Consider the following 18,807-nt stretch of genomic DNA (forward strand, 5'->3'; position numbering starts at 1 on the left):
TCACAGATGGAAACCAAAGTGAAAATTAATTGTTAATGAGGAGGAAATAGACACAGGTGAAGTCTAGAAACTAGAGAAGAATCTGTGTATATGATCATTTAAAACCACATATGTGAATATGTGAATTCATATGTGAATATGAATATATAAATGCTTGCTTTTTCTCTAGTCAATAGTAAAGCATTGATATAAAACAAACAAATCACAGCAGCTAGCAGTCCTATCTTAGGACTGAGTGTGTATCACCCTGGCCAGTGTTGTAGAATAATTGTTTGTGTGTTTGCTCTTTTAAGTCACTGTTAAATAGGCTGGACGGCATCAGAGCTGTTTTTTTCTTTTTACCTTTCATTTACAATGCTCATTAATACATGAGACAATAATCTGTCATTTGGGGCATGGGATGCTTAGTTATCTTTATTGTGGAATTATAATTGAAAGGAAATATTCCCTGTGAAAAATATCTCTCAGGAGGACAATTATAAAGTATGTTAATCCTACCAGGATATTAACCTCATGATCTTCAGTTCTGGGGTGCACTCTGTATGTTGCAAAGTAAACTAAAAATACTCAGAAAGGCAAATTTCAAGAGATAATGAAATGGAAATGTGGACCAATGTCAGTAAGGTACAAATTAGAAAATAAATCCTTCATCAAATGTAAATGACAAACACTTTGCTGTATTATAATTAGTTTCTTGTTCTTTGGGGACATTAATAAAATACTAGTTTAAAAATACGAAAGCCTCTTATGCACATAGAGAAAGCTGTGAGAGTGATTTATCCATTTAATTTGTCCTCCAGAGATGTTTTCCTCTTATTTGTATAACTGATAAGCATAACTATATCAATTGGTGGCTCTGTATTCTTAATATATAAAAGGGTGAGGAGGAGGAGGTAGGCTTATATCAGTTAGTGTGATATTTTTACATTTATTAATTTATGTGTATGAATGCGTGTATGGTAACCTTGTACATCCCTGGTATCTGCAGAGATTGGAAGAGGGAATAAATTCCCTAAGACAAGAGTTCCGGGTAGTGAGTCACCATGTGCAGAACTGAACATGTGTCCTCTAACTGCTAAGCCATCTCTCTAGCCTCCTATGTAATAGTTTTTGGTAAAGTCTATTGTCCATAAGGTACCTTGGTTTCTGAAGAGAAGATTTATGAAAATAGTTAATAGTGCTGTTATTTGAATTTCTTGTGTTAATAATTTTATCTTAGTTTATTTTGACAATGAACATAAACCTATGGTGACTGAATTAAATTATTATGAAGTCTTATATATGAAAAGTTCTCTTCTGTTGAGATTGGCATATGATCAGTTCCCAGTTCCTTTAACAGTTTGACTAATACTAATATTAATTGTGATATAAGGCATAAATAACCACCTGTTAATGGGTTATGTTTCTGTACTGGGAGTAGACAGGCGGCTCTTAGGCATAGTGGGTTACAGGTAGTAAGGACTCTAGTTCTTTTGCTTAGATTTTTGAATACTACATAATTTTGAAATAGTTGATTTTAGTGTGTAAGGCCTCAGTTCCCTATGAGAGTTTGCATGTAACAATAACTTATTATAGTTCTGGTTAAAGTATCTCCACTGACAGAGAGATATCCAAGGTGAACTCACTTTACTTTTGGACAGGCTTAAGTTTTTTTGTTTTTTGTTTTTTGTTTTTTGTTTTTTTGAGACAGGGTTTCTCTGTGTAGCTCTGGCTGTCCTGGAACTCACTCTGTAGACCAGGCTGGCCTCGAACTCAGAAATCCGCCTGCCTCTGACTCCCAAGTGCTGGGATTACAGGTGTGCACCACCACCGCCCGGCCGGCTTGAGAGTTATTAAGTCCTAATATTGATCCCTCCAAACTTCCTGCTAGAAACATGTGCTAAAGTTAGTTTAGTGTTAAGCTCGGAAATCACTCTGCAAAGTTAGGTATAGTATGTATAGTAATTTCAAATTATGATGCTGTTTTCTTAGGAGACCCCAAAGAGATATGTAAACAACACTTTCAAACTCTCTGTTCTCTGGTGCGTTCCCTTCTCAACCATCTAATCTGGAGACATTTTGCACCCATTTCCTTGTCTGACACCCCCAGCACTGGTTGGAGTGGGCTTTTGTTTCTTCTTGCTGGACAGTTATTTTTGCTAAATCTGCTTATTTGGAGGGACTGTACAAAGGTGATTCATTTGCAGGTTGTCATTTTTTTAAATTTTTTTTATTCGATATAATTTATTTACATTTCAAATGATTTCCCCTTTTCTAGCCCCCCACTCCCCGAAAGTCCCGTAAGCCCCCTTCTCTTCCCCTGTCCTCCCACCCACCCCTTCCCACTTCCCCGTTCTGGTTTTGCCGAATACTGCTTCACTGAGTCTTTCCAGAACCAGGGGCCACTCCTCCTTTCTTCTTGTACCTCATTTGATGTGTGGATTATGTTTTGGGTATTCTAGTTTTCTAGGTTAATATCCACTTATTAGTGAGTGCATACCATGATTCACCTTTTGAGTCTGGGTTACCTCACTTAGTATGATGTTCTCTAGCTCCATCCATTTGCCTAAGAATTTCATGAATTCATTGTTTCTAATGGCTGAATAGTACTCCATTGTGTAGATATACCACATTTTTTGCATCCACTCTTCTGTTGAGGGATACCTGGGTTCTTTCCAGCATCTGGCAATTATAAATAGGGCTGCTATGAACATAGTAGAGCATGCATCCTTATTACATGGTGGGGAATCCTCTGGGTATATGCCCAGGAGTGGTATAGCAGGATCTTCTGGAAGTGAGGTGCCCAGTTTTCGGAGGAACCACCAGACTGATTTCCAGAGTGGTTGTACCAATTTGCAGCAGTGGAGGAGTGTTCCTCTTTCTCCACACCCTCTCCAGCAGGTTGTCATTTTACCTTTTGTTTCCATTAAGGTAGGCAAGCCCTTTCTCTACCATTGGATGTTTATTCATTACACTTGGCACTACTGAGCTTAGATTGTGTGTGTGTTAGCTTGAAGTGTTATAAACAGAGATAAAATACCAAGGAATAATTATAAATCATCAGGGTTATTTATAGTCTGCCTACCCACAGTTGAAGATCTTTAATTCAGATGAAATCTCTTTTACTCTGCTTTGGATTTTCATTCTGGAACTTCAAAAGAGAAAACCTAGAGTTTCTGTTAACAGCACTTCTAGTTTCCACTGCTGGCATCTCATGCACCACGCTCAGATCTATGTAAAATTAGCATCCATACAAAAACCTTAGCTGCCACATCAGAGTGGCTGTTTCGGATGGAGGGAGGGTAATGGGAGTGGAGTATGAGATAGAGGAAACCTAATTAGTTAATTAAAATACTTATTTTGTTTCCAACAGTATTGAATTGTACTGCAGATTTAAATAAGTAGGCTTGAATTTTAAGCTTGTTGAAGTCTGTTTTGCAGTGTACTTAAAAGACTCTCAAGTTGTTATGTGACACTCTTGATACTGACTTTTATTGTAATCTGTGAATTAGACATCAAAATTGGGATCCAACATGTCTTCATTCACTCCAAAGTATAATAATTGAAGTTTTGTTATAACTATATCTTGCAACAACAAGTTTTAGCAGTTTCAGAACACTGGGAAAGCTTTGTTGATGTAGCCAAGACTAGGCAACATATCCAGGGCCTGAATTTGTATTTATTAGTACTCACTGTTTTGATTTCTTTTTTTGTTTTTGTTTTTTACATTCTTCCTATTGTTAAACTAAGAAAGGAAAACTTTTGTTGTTGCTTTTACATTATAGGAAGTGCTGTCTTTGGATTCTGTGTCACCCTAGATTCTGTGGCTTTAAGTTTGGTATTTTAGGTATGTATAGACACTCACATTAGACCATATCACATACATTATATTCAGTATACATGAAAGGGGCCTGAGTCATATAATGAAAAGAGTACTCAGAATATTAACAATTATATAAGTATATGTATATGTTACAATAACTAGCTCTTTGATTTGTTGTGACTATTTATATTAAAAAGTAACTCAAACACTGTATTTGCCCTTTAAACTCAGAGATTCCATTTAAAAATATATTCAAACTTGAATCTGACCTTATAGACTGGTGATTTCAACTACTGGTGAGGTCAAGATAGGAAGGTCAAAAGTTACTAAATGAATTCAGTGACAATCTATGCAGCTTATAAAACTGGTTTAAAAAGTAAAAAGTGGACTGGGCATACAACTCAGTGGTAGAGTGTGTTTGCCTAGTATACACAAGTCCTTAGTTAAAACCCATATATCAAAATAATAAATTAGAAACAAATAAAGTTGGTTCAGAATAGTTGTTAGTAATTGGGCTAGTCTTTGACAGTTTCACACATGTGTATAATGCACTCTGGTTATTCTCTACCAACACCGCTTCTTGCCTCCTTCCCACTTCTGGCAACCCGACTACTTATCCCTTTCCCAGATTCATGACTTTGGTTTTGCTTTGTGACCTATTTAGTTTAACCATGTTCATATTTAGAATAGTTTTGATGGGAATTTATTTTACTTTAATCCTTCAAAAATTGTTTTTCAAGAGGTGTGAATGGTAGCTTGGAAGCAAAATAATACTTTATTCTCAGCTAATATGTGTTCTTGCTCTTCTTCGTCATCTCCTTTTTCCTCTTCTAAATACAAGAAAAACTGTCTGGAAAATAAATTGTGTGGCACGCTCCACTTAAGTACATTACCTACATAGCAAATTACAAGTCATTGGAAATACCCTGAGCAACACTTTCAGAAGTCAAATTAACATTTACCCATTTCTCAGTGTTTGCATTAAAACTTGAATATTCTTTGTACAGGTAATATAATTGAAGAAATTGCTATAGCATAGGTAGAGATTTAAAATCCTAACAGCTTGACTTATTGAGTATCATGGTCTGCCAAGATTTTTAAATAAATTTGTTGAAATTAGGATTTGAAATAGAGTAAAATAAATAAGTACCTTCATTTCTTTTCAGAAGTTATGTAGGTAGTTCAATATTTTGTTATTTTTCTTTTATTTGAGAAAGACTACAGACCACTTTCCTACTTTGTAATCACACAACCTAATGTATCTGTGGGCTCAGGCATGAGTAAAGTTTGTACCCCTTCCTCACTCAGCTGTGGCAGTTAGGATGATAGAATAAACTGAATGTGAAAGCCTGGGTTATCCTGGATAGAATTATGTGAGTCACACTTAATGTAATGGACTCCTGCCCCCCAAAGAGATGCACTTTCAGAATATAGGAAGTATTTTCTTGAAAAAAATCATAAAGTGCTTTTTACTAAAAAATGAAGGGAAGTATACTAGGTAGGAAAACATAGAAGCCTGGTAATTTTGGTGAAGGAATGTGGGATGGTTTGAATGATAATGACCCTTTTAGGCTCCTGCTGGAGTCCCCAGGTCCTGGAACTATTTGGAAGATTAGTAGGTATGGTCTTGTTGGAGGAGGTGTGTCCCAATACCTCCTTGGGTAGTGGGGTGGACTTTGAGGTTTCAAAAGCCCAAGCCCCTCACCCCTTCCCTCCTTCCTCTCTCCCTCTTCTTTCTCTCCTTCCCTCCCTCCCTCCTTCCCTCCCTCCCTCCCTCCCTCCCCCTCCTTCCCTCTCCCTCCCTGTCTATGGATTAAGATGTAAAGCTCTCAGCTACTACTCCAGTGCCATTCCTGTTTAATGATCATGGATTTAGCCATCTAAAATTGTAAGCAAGCCTCAAGTTAAATTCATTCTTTTTATAAGAGTTGCCTTGGTCTAGGTGTCTGATCATAGCAATTGAATGGTAACTAAGGTTAGACAGCCTTCATAGAACATACACTTTTATAGACAGATATTTTAAAAAGGACAACTACAGTAAATTTCATTTTTAACTACAGTGTGATAATGTCATTTTAGACATTAGATAATGTCTACTTTTTTTAAGATAATGATACTTTTTAGTATCTTTAATAAGATATATGTTAGCAATATTAAGAATTATTATAGCTGTCTCTAGGGTTGCTCGAGTGCAAGCCTTTTCCTATTTATCTTTAGTCCTTATAACTGGTGGCTCTTGGAATTTTATATCACTGAATTCTGTGGGTCATTACATTAGATTTAGGGACAAGGGGTAAACTTATGTAAATATTTGGAGAGTATTATTCTTTCCAAATATTATTTATATTAATTAAATTAAACTTATCACTATATATTTAATTATATATTTAATATATTCAACACTGATCATTTATGTTATTAATATTATTGATATTACTTTAAATATTGATATGGATGGTGGCATCTTTTTCGTGATTAATAACTGTATGTAGATTATTGTAGAGGTTGTAATTTTAATATAGGGTATCATTTTAATTGGTGTTTCTTGATATGTCTCCTGAGGCTATGTATATAAGGGGAATTGCTGTTCACAAGGCTTTTGCTTGTCTTCTCTGGTCGGTACATAATTTTAATACTGTCAGAATGAAGTTGATGTTCACTTGCTGACAAATTTAGTCTAAGTTTATCCAGTTAAACTGAACAAAAAGTAGTTTTTTATGTTTCTTCTGCCTAAATATCAATAACTCAACTTTACTTAAAGATAAAAGCATATTTTGAAAGAATAATATATTTTGTATGCTTAACCTCTACAACCAAAAGGAGTTTTTCTCTGTCTTCCAACTAGTACCAAATAATGCTCTCTGAATTCTACTTTCTGGTATGGAAAGTCAAGGGAAGTATAGGCTATGTCTTCATTGTAAATGGAGGTAATGTTATAAGTGCTCTGGTCTGTAGCTTTCTGCTGGTTTGTGGATGTCTAACTGTGGAGCAAACTGATGGACAACAATCTAAAAGTACATTGTGATTTGACAGAGGTATTGACTGTGTCAGGAGTCCCGAATTCTGGGCTATTTGGCTCCGTGTTGCTGGGTCTTCAAAGGGTAGTCAAACCTAGCAATCTGTTTCTCTCTCCGGCATTCCTGAGTCTGGGGTTTCACAGTATGTCTAATAGGGAGCACCATCAAACCCGAAAAGGGCAGCCATTTGCAGAATAGAATATCATGAGAAGTTGAATATTGTTTACATCTGTTCACAAAGTACCCATGCCTCCTCTCCTGGACCATACATGACTTCATCTGTGGAAATTACAATTTATCTTACTTGGAACACTGAGGGAATATTTCTTAAGAGTTTTCTGACTTGAAATAACCAATTAATATAACTTTGTCTCAAATAGTTGCCTTGTGAATTCCTTTGGAAGGTAGTGTCTTGAGTTCACCATGGCTTATTTTGGAGTAGACCCTTCTAGTAGACCCCTCAGAAATATTCCTGTGGTTAAACATGACCAGAACAAGAGCCCTTCTGCTCACTACAACTAAAAGGGACAGGGAGTCCTTATGGGTTGTAGAGGACTTTTTTTTTTTAAATAACAGCCTCTTACTTCTCCTTCCTGTTTTCCTGTGTCCGTTTTAGTAACTCTGAGTCTAATTAGTGTTCTCTTTAAACACATGGTTGTGGAACAATCCATTGGAACATAAGCCTCTTAGTAGCAGCCACACCTCTGGGAAAAAAAGATACTTCCTCTCCATTTGCTGCCAGTGCTTCTGCCAGTACTTCCTCAGTTAGGGGTGAGACCTTGTGGGTCTCTCTTCCATTTGTGTTGGAGTGTTGACTGTCTTGCTCTTGTTCAGATCACATGAGGCTAAACACAGCACCTGTAAGTTTGTGAGTGCAATAATCATGTCCTGTCCATAAAAAAGAATTTCAAAGTCCTCTTCCTCATTCTCCATGTCTTTATTACTTTTATTTATTTTATTTTTTGTTCTCTCTTTCTTAATGTCCCGTGAGCCTTGTAGGAGTGTGAACTGATAAAGATGTCTTATTAGGGCTGAGCTTCATCAAACACTTATTCCTAGCATGTTGGCCAGTTATAATGGTGTACATTAACTGCTTACCACTAAAAATGAGCTTGTCAGACTACAGTTAAGAGTAGCACCAATCTTTGAATATAAACATAAATATTTGGAAAACAATTTGACAGTATGAGTTTTTTAGCAAAACATCAGTAGTAAGTTTCCGTCTAGGGCCTGTGATCTCCCCAGCAGGAGCTTCTGTCTAGATTTACAAAAACAAGAATAGGTTCCTTCCTGTGGCGCAAGCCTCAGATCCTATCACACAGTGGTTGGCTATTCTCATAATGGCCATGCCACTGTTGAAACTGTGGGTACATCATGCTGACGTGTTGGTATTGCGGTATGCAGGGTCCAACATGGGATGAGACTGTTGAGGTCCTTCCTTTCTTCCCCAGAGGCCTGCTTGGCACCTTATGACACTGAAAACTAGCCATCAGAGAGGAAATTTCCTAGTCAGTCCTAGCTTGATTTCACTTATGTGAGCAATATAATTTTTAATAAAAATATAATTTTATTAAACAAGATCACACAATTTGAAATTATAACTTTATATTTTAAAATATTTGAGTAATTTAATTTAGTAGTAAAGGGAAATGAGAAAGTCAGCTCCCTTTACCTTTTACGATAGAACATTTCCCTTTTAAAATTACATAAATTGGTGATTGCTTGATTTCCTTTTTATCACATGACTTGACTATTATTTTTTTTCATGAGAAAGAAATTGATGAAGTGAAAGTAGCCACAGAAACTCTTTCTTACCCCAAAGGACAAGGTGGTCTTGGTAAGAGTTCAGTATGCTCTAGTGGGATTCAGGTGTTTGTTATTCCTACAGTGTGTACTGGAGGGTTTGTGTGAGCTAACCAAGTCTTCCAGGGGCTATCCCATTCCACTGGTGTTAAGTAACAATTTACTTCCCAGCTTTGTGCTCAGTGGCATAGAGCTAATGAATTTTTGTAAAGGACCTGGTAATTCCCTGTCAATATTCCTGACATAGCTGCTGGTGAGCATGATTTTATATTCTTCCTGGAAGTGAAACTTAATCTGCCTTAAATGTGTAATTTCCCCTCCCAGAGAAGGTCAAAGGCTCATTTGTACAATTCATGGGCACATAAAAGGGGCATTCAACACCTCCCTGCCAAGCCATCTGAATGGACTAATACCTGGTCATTTCCACATCTACTTATGGAAACTGCAGAAATTCGTAGCTCTACTGTGTTGCTTGAAGCAATATGCTCATGAAAAATGATAATTATGGTAAAATATTCATATTATCAAATCAGTTAATGTATACTGAAATTATACATTAGGAGCAAAAAGTGGCTACTTATATTGGTCAGAATTAAACATATGCTAAAGCTACTGAAATTAAAGTAGAATCTAATGCAAAACCCCATTCTGTATGCAGATTCTGAGAATATTCAAAGCAAACCTCAGAGTGTTTAGAGTGTTACTTTATTAGATGCATTTCTATCCTCTAGTATTAACTTTAATGATAAGATTACAAAGATTTATTGAAGCTCAGTAACTAGCAATCACTTTGCATTTATATCACCTCCTAACAATTTTGGATTTCATTTCTTTTATTCACATATGTTCATTGCACACAGTTTTGGGTTTTAATTCTTAAGGGAATGTAAGGATGCTATATCAATATTTCTGATGAAGAGTAAAGAACCTGAGAGGCTTTGGAATTGTCCCACATTTGCAGGTTATACCTCAGACCACTAGATTTAACATAACTCTATGGCTATATCCTTCTATTTTGGAGACTGTGGGCACATGAAAAAATTGTTTTCTCATTTGGTTATCATGTTCTACTTTCTCATGGGGGATTTTTCTACAGCCTGATCTGCCTCCTATGCCTTCTAACACTTCTTGCAAGCCATGCTCCAAGTATTGAACAGTATCGCTCATTCTCTGTATATATTATATGACAGTCATCTCACTTCAGATTGCACTTTTATCCATTTCGTGGACAGCGGTCACTGTGTGCATACTAACTAGTGTTGTGTGTGCGTGCACATGCTTGCACACTCCCATGCACACTCGTGTGTTTGTATATGTGAAAACTTGTGTGCAGGAGTGTACCATGTTGGCTACGCTAGCTGACCAGTGAGGTCCAGGAATTCACTTGTCTCTGCCTCCCTAGTATGATAATTACAAACTTCTGTCACAACGCCTGACTTGAATTCAAGCCCTTATGCCTGCAAAAGAAATATTTTAGTGACTGAGATATCTCCCTAGCTGAAATTATAATTCAAGATAAAATTATTTGCTTATCATGTTATTATTTATTTTATTTACTGTATCATTGTATAGTTTTTGTGTGTGCATAATTTATCAATTATATCATCAGAATGACTTATATATTTTATGCTAACACATAGTAATAATAGGTCATTAATTTCTCAAACAGTTGGATGAGTAAATCATTTGCATTGCTAGTCTGTTTGTAAATAACTAAGCATAAGGTAGTTTTTAAGATACAGTTTTGTAATTGGTGCAGTACTGAATGCTGAAAGGGAAGTGATATCCAAGTCTTTATTTTTGACATTTCAAGAGGCCACGATTAGACAGTGAATGTAGAGTGTTAGAGTGTTTTGTTACTGCTAAGTAGTATTTTTTTGGAGACTTTGGAAAGTAAAGAAATGAACAATTTCTATAATCCCTGCTAGATGCAGAGGGAACTTGTTTGCCTTTATTTTTTAGTGTTTTTTAATCAAAATGCTCTGGGTCATGAGGAAATGCTAGGTTTGTGATAGGAAGGTGACAAAATCAGACTTGCACATTCCTTTTAAAAAAGATTTCCATTCTTAGTATAGCTGACATTTGTAATGTCAGTTGAAGGTTGGTGCCTAGCCAAAAATGCCTGTGAAATAGTTGTGGTTTAGGCTTCAACTATAAAAAGACAGGCAGGTAATATTAATGGAAGAAGTTTATTTATTCCTATGTAACATTACCACGCAAACACATAAACATGTTCTAGAGGTATCTGTGCCCATATGAAGATATTTTATTTCAGTGAATTATTTAGCTAGAGAGCAATCCATGTATTTTCTAGTTCTGATTTGTGGTAAACAATAGTGATAGGGCAAGCTTTAGTTAAATTAACAAGGGTTTGTTAAAAAAAAACATGAATTCATTTCATTACATGGAAATCAGAGTTTGGAGTTTGTATTTCACTTCCCCTATAAACATGCAGTATGATAAAAGAGTAAACTGAAGAAAACAAAAGTCTTATTCTTACAAAAACTTTTCAGAGAAAACTCTTCTAAAGCATGCCTATGTCACAAAGAACGATTGGAACATAATATTGCTCAGAAAATGGAGGGTGTAAGCAAGATCTCAGTGACTGGAAGGCACCAGAACTCTTAGATTGTTGGGTGGGTTTGCTTTGGCTATTAGAGATTGTACTGACTCTTAGAGTTTTTGTCTCTTTCAATCCAGAAACATCACGGGAAATAGTAATTCAAAAATTTGCTGTTTCATGGTACCCATTTATCTTGTACTCAGATGTAGAAACATGAGTTTTCTGTTTTCAGGAGTATGGAAGAAAGAATGCTTCCTTTTGTAGCCGTTGGGCTCAGGTTCTGTTCTTGAGCTATATAAATCGAGAGGACTTTGCATCATGCATTATACCATGCCCAGCCATTTTCATTTTTTTTTCATTTGAGTATAATTGTTCCTTAGCAAATAATTGCAATCCAGAATGACTTTTATTGAACTTGATTGAATTAGGGGTATGTATGAAAATGAGTTGGTTAGCTTAATCTCTTTGCCAGATAATTGATGAAAACATCAGAAAAGCAGTCATTCATGGGGAATAAATATACTTCTGTGTAAGTGAGCTCACTCAGAGTTACTTTGGGGTCCCTTCTGTACTGAGTTGTAGTGACATTGGGGTACATATACAATTTTGGCATAGAAGGGAAAATTTTGATAATATGCCTTTGAACACTGCCTGACATTAACACTAATTGGAGGTCTCAGAAAGAAGTGGCATCTCACCACTTCTAGTATCATAAGATTTTCAAATTCCTTAGTTCCCAGGGTTTGGGCTGTGCCAGAAAGCCATTTAGTCCAGGATATTTCATCAGTTACTTAGGATGCCCTTAGGATAGGTTTTTCAGATGCCAAGTTATTTGCTCTGTTTATGGTAAAAGGTGAAAATATCTGTTTGACAGATGGCTTTTTCACATGTTCTGATGAAGTTTCTCAGAGCATACCTATGCTAAGGTGTAATATTAGCTCAGGATTGGCCAGTGCCCTGGTAGCAGGATCCTGGGTGGGGAGCAGAGACCATGAAAATGGTAGAGATGCCTATTGAGTCAGTGGGACCTGACCATGGGAGTTAGAATTCTGAGGCTCTTTGGGTGAGTAGGAGTGAAAGGAAGGCTGAGTAGGACCCAGAAAACACAGATACTTGGTTGCTTAGACAATAATCTACATAGGCTTTGAACTAAGGATGCATTCAAGTAACCATTGAGTTTGCTTATATGTGTTGTTTTCAGTGTGTGTGTGCATGAATGTGTGTGTGTGTGTGTGTGTGTGTGTGCGTCTGTCTGTCTGTCTGTCTGTTCTCCCCCTCCAACATGTGGGTCCTAGGGATGTAATTGTGGTCCTCTAGTCCACTTTTATGTGCTGAGCTATTTTACTTTTTTAAAAAGTATTTTAAAATAATTCAAATATTTTATGAAAATAGAGATTTCTATACCACCAATTTTGTCAGGTTTTGGTACTGTATGTTTCCTTCATTAAACAGGTGCGCGCATGTGTGTGCGTGTGCGTGTGCGTGTGCGTGTGCGTGTGTGTGTGTGTGTGTGTGTGTGTGTGTCAGTGATCAGCTATTATTTAGGCAGCCATGTTGGTGAGACATATGGGTGTAGCCTCTCTGATAGACTCTAGAAAACACAAACACGCTCTCACACCAAACCTCTGTTTCCCTGTCTCTCACAGTGTTCCCACTTTCTCTTCCACAATGCACCTTGATCCTAGGTGTGGGGATTGTAGATGTAGTAGTTGAGACTGGGTATCACAAAGTCAGTTGTTTTCTGCCTTTTGATCAGTTGTGTTTTTCTGTAATGGTCTCTTTCATAAAGAAGTGTCTTTGATGCAGGATGAGAACTGCATTTATTTGTGGGTAAGAGAAATTTTTAGAATGTAGTTAGGAATTATGGCCACAATATCAATGGGTCAGCCCTAAGACCCTCATATATATACATTATGTGGACTGAGCAGGTGGTGTTTGTGCATTTAGGAATCCCTCCCTCTCTCCCTCTTTCCCTCCCTCTCTCCTTTTCTCTCTCTGTCTCTGTCTCTCTTTCTCTCTGTGTGTATGTAAAACAATAATTAAAGAAAAAGAAATGGTGAGTTTGAGAATACATCTAGGGGTAAAGAATGGGAGGGGGAATGATATATTAAAATTATTATTAAAAAACAACTGATTTTTAAAGTTTTAACCACAGACTTGTTTTCAGATATCTGAAGATGACTCAGTAATATCTGGTGTGAAATAACATGAGATCATTTAATTAATATTTATTATTTTCTCTGCTATTACTTTGGAAAGACCTGGGTGACAACTGAATCATCTATTCCTGACAGAAGGACTTCATTGAATTTAACACGTTTTTGATATTTAACGGAAGAGCCATAGTTTCCATATCAATGTTAACTGATTAGGAAAAAAAGCAAAAACATATTTAGTCAAGCCAGAAAATAATTAATGGAGCTATGTCAGTAAGTAATAGTCAATAACTACCGTGTTTATTTCTTCGTTGAGTAAGGATTTAGTTGACTAAGGACATTTAGTTGAGCAAGCTAAAAACTGTATCTCAAAAAAAAAATCAAATAATTCTGATTCTTAAAAACAATGTTTCAAAATATGCTTTTACTTTTGTTTTAACCTCATACGTCTCATTTGACTTCATGTACATTTCATTGCTGACTTTAACCGACTTCCATTTTCTTAGTTCTTTATACTTGGGAAAAACTGAGGTGTTTTTTTGTTGTTGTTTGTTTGTTTTTGTCCCAAGTTTTTTTGCCCCTAGCTGTTTCCTTGTTTGTTCATTTATATTGCCTTGTTTCATTCATTATATTTAAATCAATGAAAAGAAATTAAAAACAGTAAAACAAAATCCAAGTTTATCTAGCTGAGTTGGGCCAGTCTTTTACAGTAACTTGAATTTAGCATAGATGTCACATTCACCATTTTCCACCCAGCAGGCTGTTTGTCTGTAAATCTCTATTTCATTTTAGTCAAATGTGAGGAATTGACTGCCTGTAATGCTGAGTTCAGATAACTTTACTCTGCACTGAGTAATTGCAGGGACTGTCTTTTTAATATTAAAATCAATGATAAACAATTTGGGCTACTTTCTCTAAAAAGCATTGGTTAGCAAGGGGATATTTTGCCTTTTATCTGGGATTATTTGGCCAGAGGAGATATGTGGGCTTTGTTTGAAAGGCCTCTGTGGCTCTCATTTTAACCACTTCGCCATGTGTCTTTCACAGAATCCTGCTGCATCACAGAAGCGGGAAGTTCTGATGTTCCGTTGAAATCACAATGGAAAGCCCTGACCTGACTGGTAAGCTGCTCTGGACATGCATCTTACTTTCTGACCTGGAAGCAGTGGGGCAGTCGAGCCATGTGCTATCAGAGCTGGTCCCAGCCTTCTCTCAGCCAGTGGACTCACCTTTCATGTTGATCGGGGAAGTGTGACCCTTGTACAGTTTTTCATGTCAGTGTTTTTGTGTGTAACATTTTAATCTTCATCAAGTAAGTTAAACTTTCTTACAGAATAATGATTTTAAACTGTTCAAAATCTCTTATTTCAGCATTAAATCTCTTATTGATATTGGTTCAGGACAATCTGTTGAAGTCCTACATATTTAGAAATTACACACTTAAGATATCTTAAGTGGTTAATCTCCCTCGAAGCAGCTTTCCATACAGGTTAACCTTAGGAAAAAGATGAATCAGGAGCCATTATTACCTAACAAAAATAATGTACCAGTGTGTGGCTGCATCATGAAAACATTTAAAATAGGAAGATCACATAATGAAGAAAAGATTGGGATGATAAAATATGTACACATAAATTGTATCATTCTTTGAAACACAATATATCCTTGTTCAACTTATTTTTTAAAACTGCTTTAGAAAAAGTTCCTTATCAGCTTTAAAATATGGCAATAATATTTTAAAGTTAGTATTGCCAACAATGATACCTGGAGTTTCCCCATCTAGGTATGAAAGGTGTGATTAATGATACATGAGTACTATGGTTTTTTTGTTTTTTTTTTTGAAAAGCATGTTCTGTTATTGAAAAAGGCAGTAGAAACATTTTATGATAAAATTGAAGATTTACATGGAAAATATTTCCAATAATATAGAAGAGATATATAGAAAAACACACATTAAAATTGACAATTTTCATGGAAAATTAAAGAGTAAAGTGGTGGACATAAAAAACATTGCTAAATTAATTGAAAAAGGAATTAGAAAGATTTTATGATACAATTGAAGATTTATGTGGAAAATATTTGTAATAAAATTGTAGAAAAATATAGAAAAACATGTTAAAATTGAAGATTGTCATGGAAAATTTTATAAAGATATAATAATGATAGGTATAAAAGTATTCCTAAGTTGATTGAAAGTGGAATTATAAACATTTTCTGATAAAGTTGAATATTTACATGGAAAATATTTCTGATAAAATTGAAGAAAAATATAAAGAAAAACATGTTAAAATTAAAGATTATCATGGAAAATTATATAGATAGAATAGTAGGCATAAAAATAAGTTGAATATTTCTGATAAAATTCAAGAAATATATACACAAACATGTTAAAATTGACTTTCATGGAAAACTATACAGATAAGATGGTAGATATAAAAAAACTGAAGTTGGAATTAAAAATATGTTGTGATAAAATCAGCGGTTTACATGAAAAGATTTTTTTTTTTTTTTTTTTTTTTTTTTGGTTTTCTGAGACAGGGTTTCTCTGTGTAGCCCTGGATATCCTGGAACTCACTCTGTAGACCAGGCTGGCCTCAAACTCAGAAATCCGCCAGCCTCTGCCTCCCAAGTTCTGGGATTAAAGGAGTGCACCACCACCACCCAGCTGGAAAACATTTCTGATAAAATAGAAATATTTAGAAAAATATGTTAAAATGGAAGAGTATCATAAAACTAATGCAGATAAAATGGTAGACATAAAAACATTACTAAATTAATTGAAAGAGGAATTATGAAAATTTTCTGATAAAAATTGAAGAATTACATGGAAAATATTTCTGATAAAATTCAAGAAATATATAGAAAAACATGTTAAAAACATGTTAGTATGCAAAAAAGAATTCTAAGTTGATTGAAAGTGTAATTATAGGTACAACCACTCTGGAAATCCATCTGGCAGGCAGTTCCTCAGAAAATTGGGCATGTCACTTCCGCGGGACCTTGTTATACCATTCCTGGGCATATACACAGAGGATTCCCCAGCATGTAATAAGGACACATGCTCCACTGTTCATAGCAGTCCTATTTATAATAGCCAGAAGCTGGAAACAACCCAGATGTCCCTCAACAGAGGCAAGGATACAGAAAATGTGGTATATTTACACAATGGAATTAGCAATTAAAAACAATGAATTCATGAAATTCTTAGGCAAATGGTTGGAACTGGAAAATATCATCCTAAGTGAGGTAACCCAATCACAAAAGAACACACATGGAATTCAGTCACTGATAAGCGGATATTAGCCCAGAAGCTCTGAATACCCAAGACACAATTCACATATCAAATGATTCCCAAGAAGAAGGAAGGAGAGGGCCCTGGACCTGGAAAGGCTTGATGCAGCAATGTAGGGGAATACCAGGACAGGGAAGTGGGAGGGGGTTGATTGGGGAATGGGCAGAGGGAAGAGGGCCTATGGGACTTATGGGGAGCGGAGAACTGGGAAAGGGGAAATTATTTAGAATGTAAACAAAGAATATAGAAAAAAAGAACAAATAAAAAGAAATCGTAATTATAAACATTTTCTGATAAAATTGAAGATTTGCATGGAAAGTATTTCTGATAAAGTTGAAGAAATATATAGAAAAACATGTAAAAATTTAAGATTATCATGAAAAATAATGCAGATAAAATGGTAGACATAAAAACATTACTAAATTGAAAGAGGAATTACAACCTTTTTCTGATATAATTGAAGATTTACATGAAAAATATTTCTATTAATCTATGTCTTTTTATTGGGGAATTGAGTCCATTGATGTTAAGAGATTTTTAAGGACTAGTGATTGTTGCTTCCTATTATTTTTGATGTTATTTTTATGTTTGTATGGTTATCTTCTTTTGGGTTTGTTGGAGGAAGATTACTTTCTTGCTTTTTCTAGGGTAAAGTTTCCCTCCTTGTGTTGGCATTTTTTATCAATTATCCTTTGTAGGGCTGGATTTGTGGGAAGATATTGTGTAAATTTGCTTTTGTCATGTAATATCTTGATTTCTCCATCTATGGTGATTGAAAGTTTTGCTGGGTATAGTAGTCTAGGCTGGCATTTGTGTTCTCTTAGGGTCTATATGAGATCTGACCAGGATCTTCTAGCTTTCATCATTTCTGGTGAGAAGTCTGGTGTGATTTTGTTAGGTCTGCCTTTATAAGTTGCTTGTCTTTTTTCTCTTACTGTTTTTAATAATCTTTCTTTGTTTAGTGCATTTGGTGTTTTGATTATTATGTGCCAGGAGGACTTTCTAGTCTGATTCAGTCTGTTTGGAGTTCTGTAGGCTTCTTGAATTTTCATGGGCATCTCTTTTTTAGGTTAGGGAAGTTTTCTTCTATAATTTTGTTGAAGATATTTACTGGCTCTTTAAGTTGGAAATATTTGTTCTCTTCTATACCTAAAATCCTTAGGTTCGGTCTTCTCATTGTGTCCTGGATTTCCTGAATGTTTTGTGTTACAGGCTTTATGCATTTTGCATTTTCTTTGACTATTGAGTCAATGTCTTCAGCACCTTAGATTCTTTCTTCTATCTCTTGTATTCTGTTGTTGATACTGGCATCTATGACTCCTGAATTCTTTCCATGGTTAAATCCCGCTCTTTCTTTTCCGATGTGATGGAGTGTCCAGCACTTGCTGTTGTGGGAGAACTGGGTTCTGATGTTGCCAAGCAGCCTTGGTTTCTGTTGGTAGGGTTCTTTTGCTTGCCTTTTGCCATCTGGTTATCTCTGGCATTAGTTAGTCTTGCTGTCTCTGGCTGGAGCTTGTCCCTCCTGTGGGCCTGTAAGCCTGTGGCTGGGAGACCAATTCTCTTTTGGCAGGGTCTGTGCACTGCCAAAATTCTCTTTTGGCTGTGGAGCTGCTTGGCTCCCTAGTCCAAATGCAGCCTGAAGACCTCTGTCCCAGCTGCTCCACTGATCTTATGCCCTGTGTGCTCCTAGCTGTTCCCCTCCAGAGAGAAGGTGGAGATCTCATCTCCATGCTCAGAAGTGAAAGCACTTCAGGGAAGTCACTCTCTCCTGGTGGAGTGTACATGGAAGGCTGTGGAGCCTTCTGGCTCCCAGGTGTAAAAAAAAAAAAGAAAATCTGGAAGTTTTAAGATTCTAGAAATTATTGTGAATTAACATGAGAAAATATATTAAATAGTCAGATTACAGTTTTTAAGAAAGAAACTTTTTAAATGTTCTAGTTAAATTAATGTAGCTAGAATAACTGCATCTCTCTTTTTCTTTTTGAAGCATATTATTGGATGTTGATCTTATCACTTTTAACCTTCTTTTGAATGTCATTGCCTAGCATTGAACTGCTAGTAAAACATATAATTTGGTTTAATATATATTTACCATATGCTCATTTAAGCACTAACAAAGTTTCAGTGTGAATAAGAGCAGGTGTTTGTTACTGTTTGTGTACCACACTGTACCA

The 18,807-nt window shown here is 35.9% G+C and overlaps 1 protein-coding gene across 11 annotated transcripts in view; it reads left to right on the top strand.

Annotated features, from left to right (window-relative positions):
* Bbx (BBX high mobility group box domain containing) overlaps positions 1-18,807 on the top strand; it is a 237,747-nt gene that overhangs the window by 82,647 nt on the left and 136,293 nt on the right. For 10 of the 11 annotated variants that reach the window (XM_052158055.1, XM_052158059.1, XM_052158054.1 and 7 more), the window contains one exon: positions 14,389-14,462. The gene's annotated coding sequence lies outside the window, so the exon portion shown is untranslated. Of the gene's footprint in view, positions 1-14,388; positions 14,463-14,491; positions 14,654-18,807 lie in introns of those variants that run through there. The other variant, XM_052158061.1, reaches the window with a different exon arrangement.

This window comes from Apodemus sylvaticus, chromosome 15 (genome assembly GCF_947179515.1).
Source record: "Apodemus sylvaticus chromosome 15, mApoSyl1.1, whole genome shotgun sequence".
NCBI classification, from domain to species: domain Eukaryota; kingdom Metazoa; phylum Chordata; class Mammalia; order Rodentia; family Muridae; genus Apodemus; species Apodemus sylvaticus.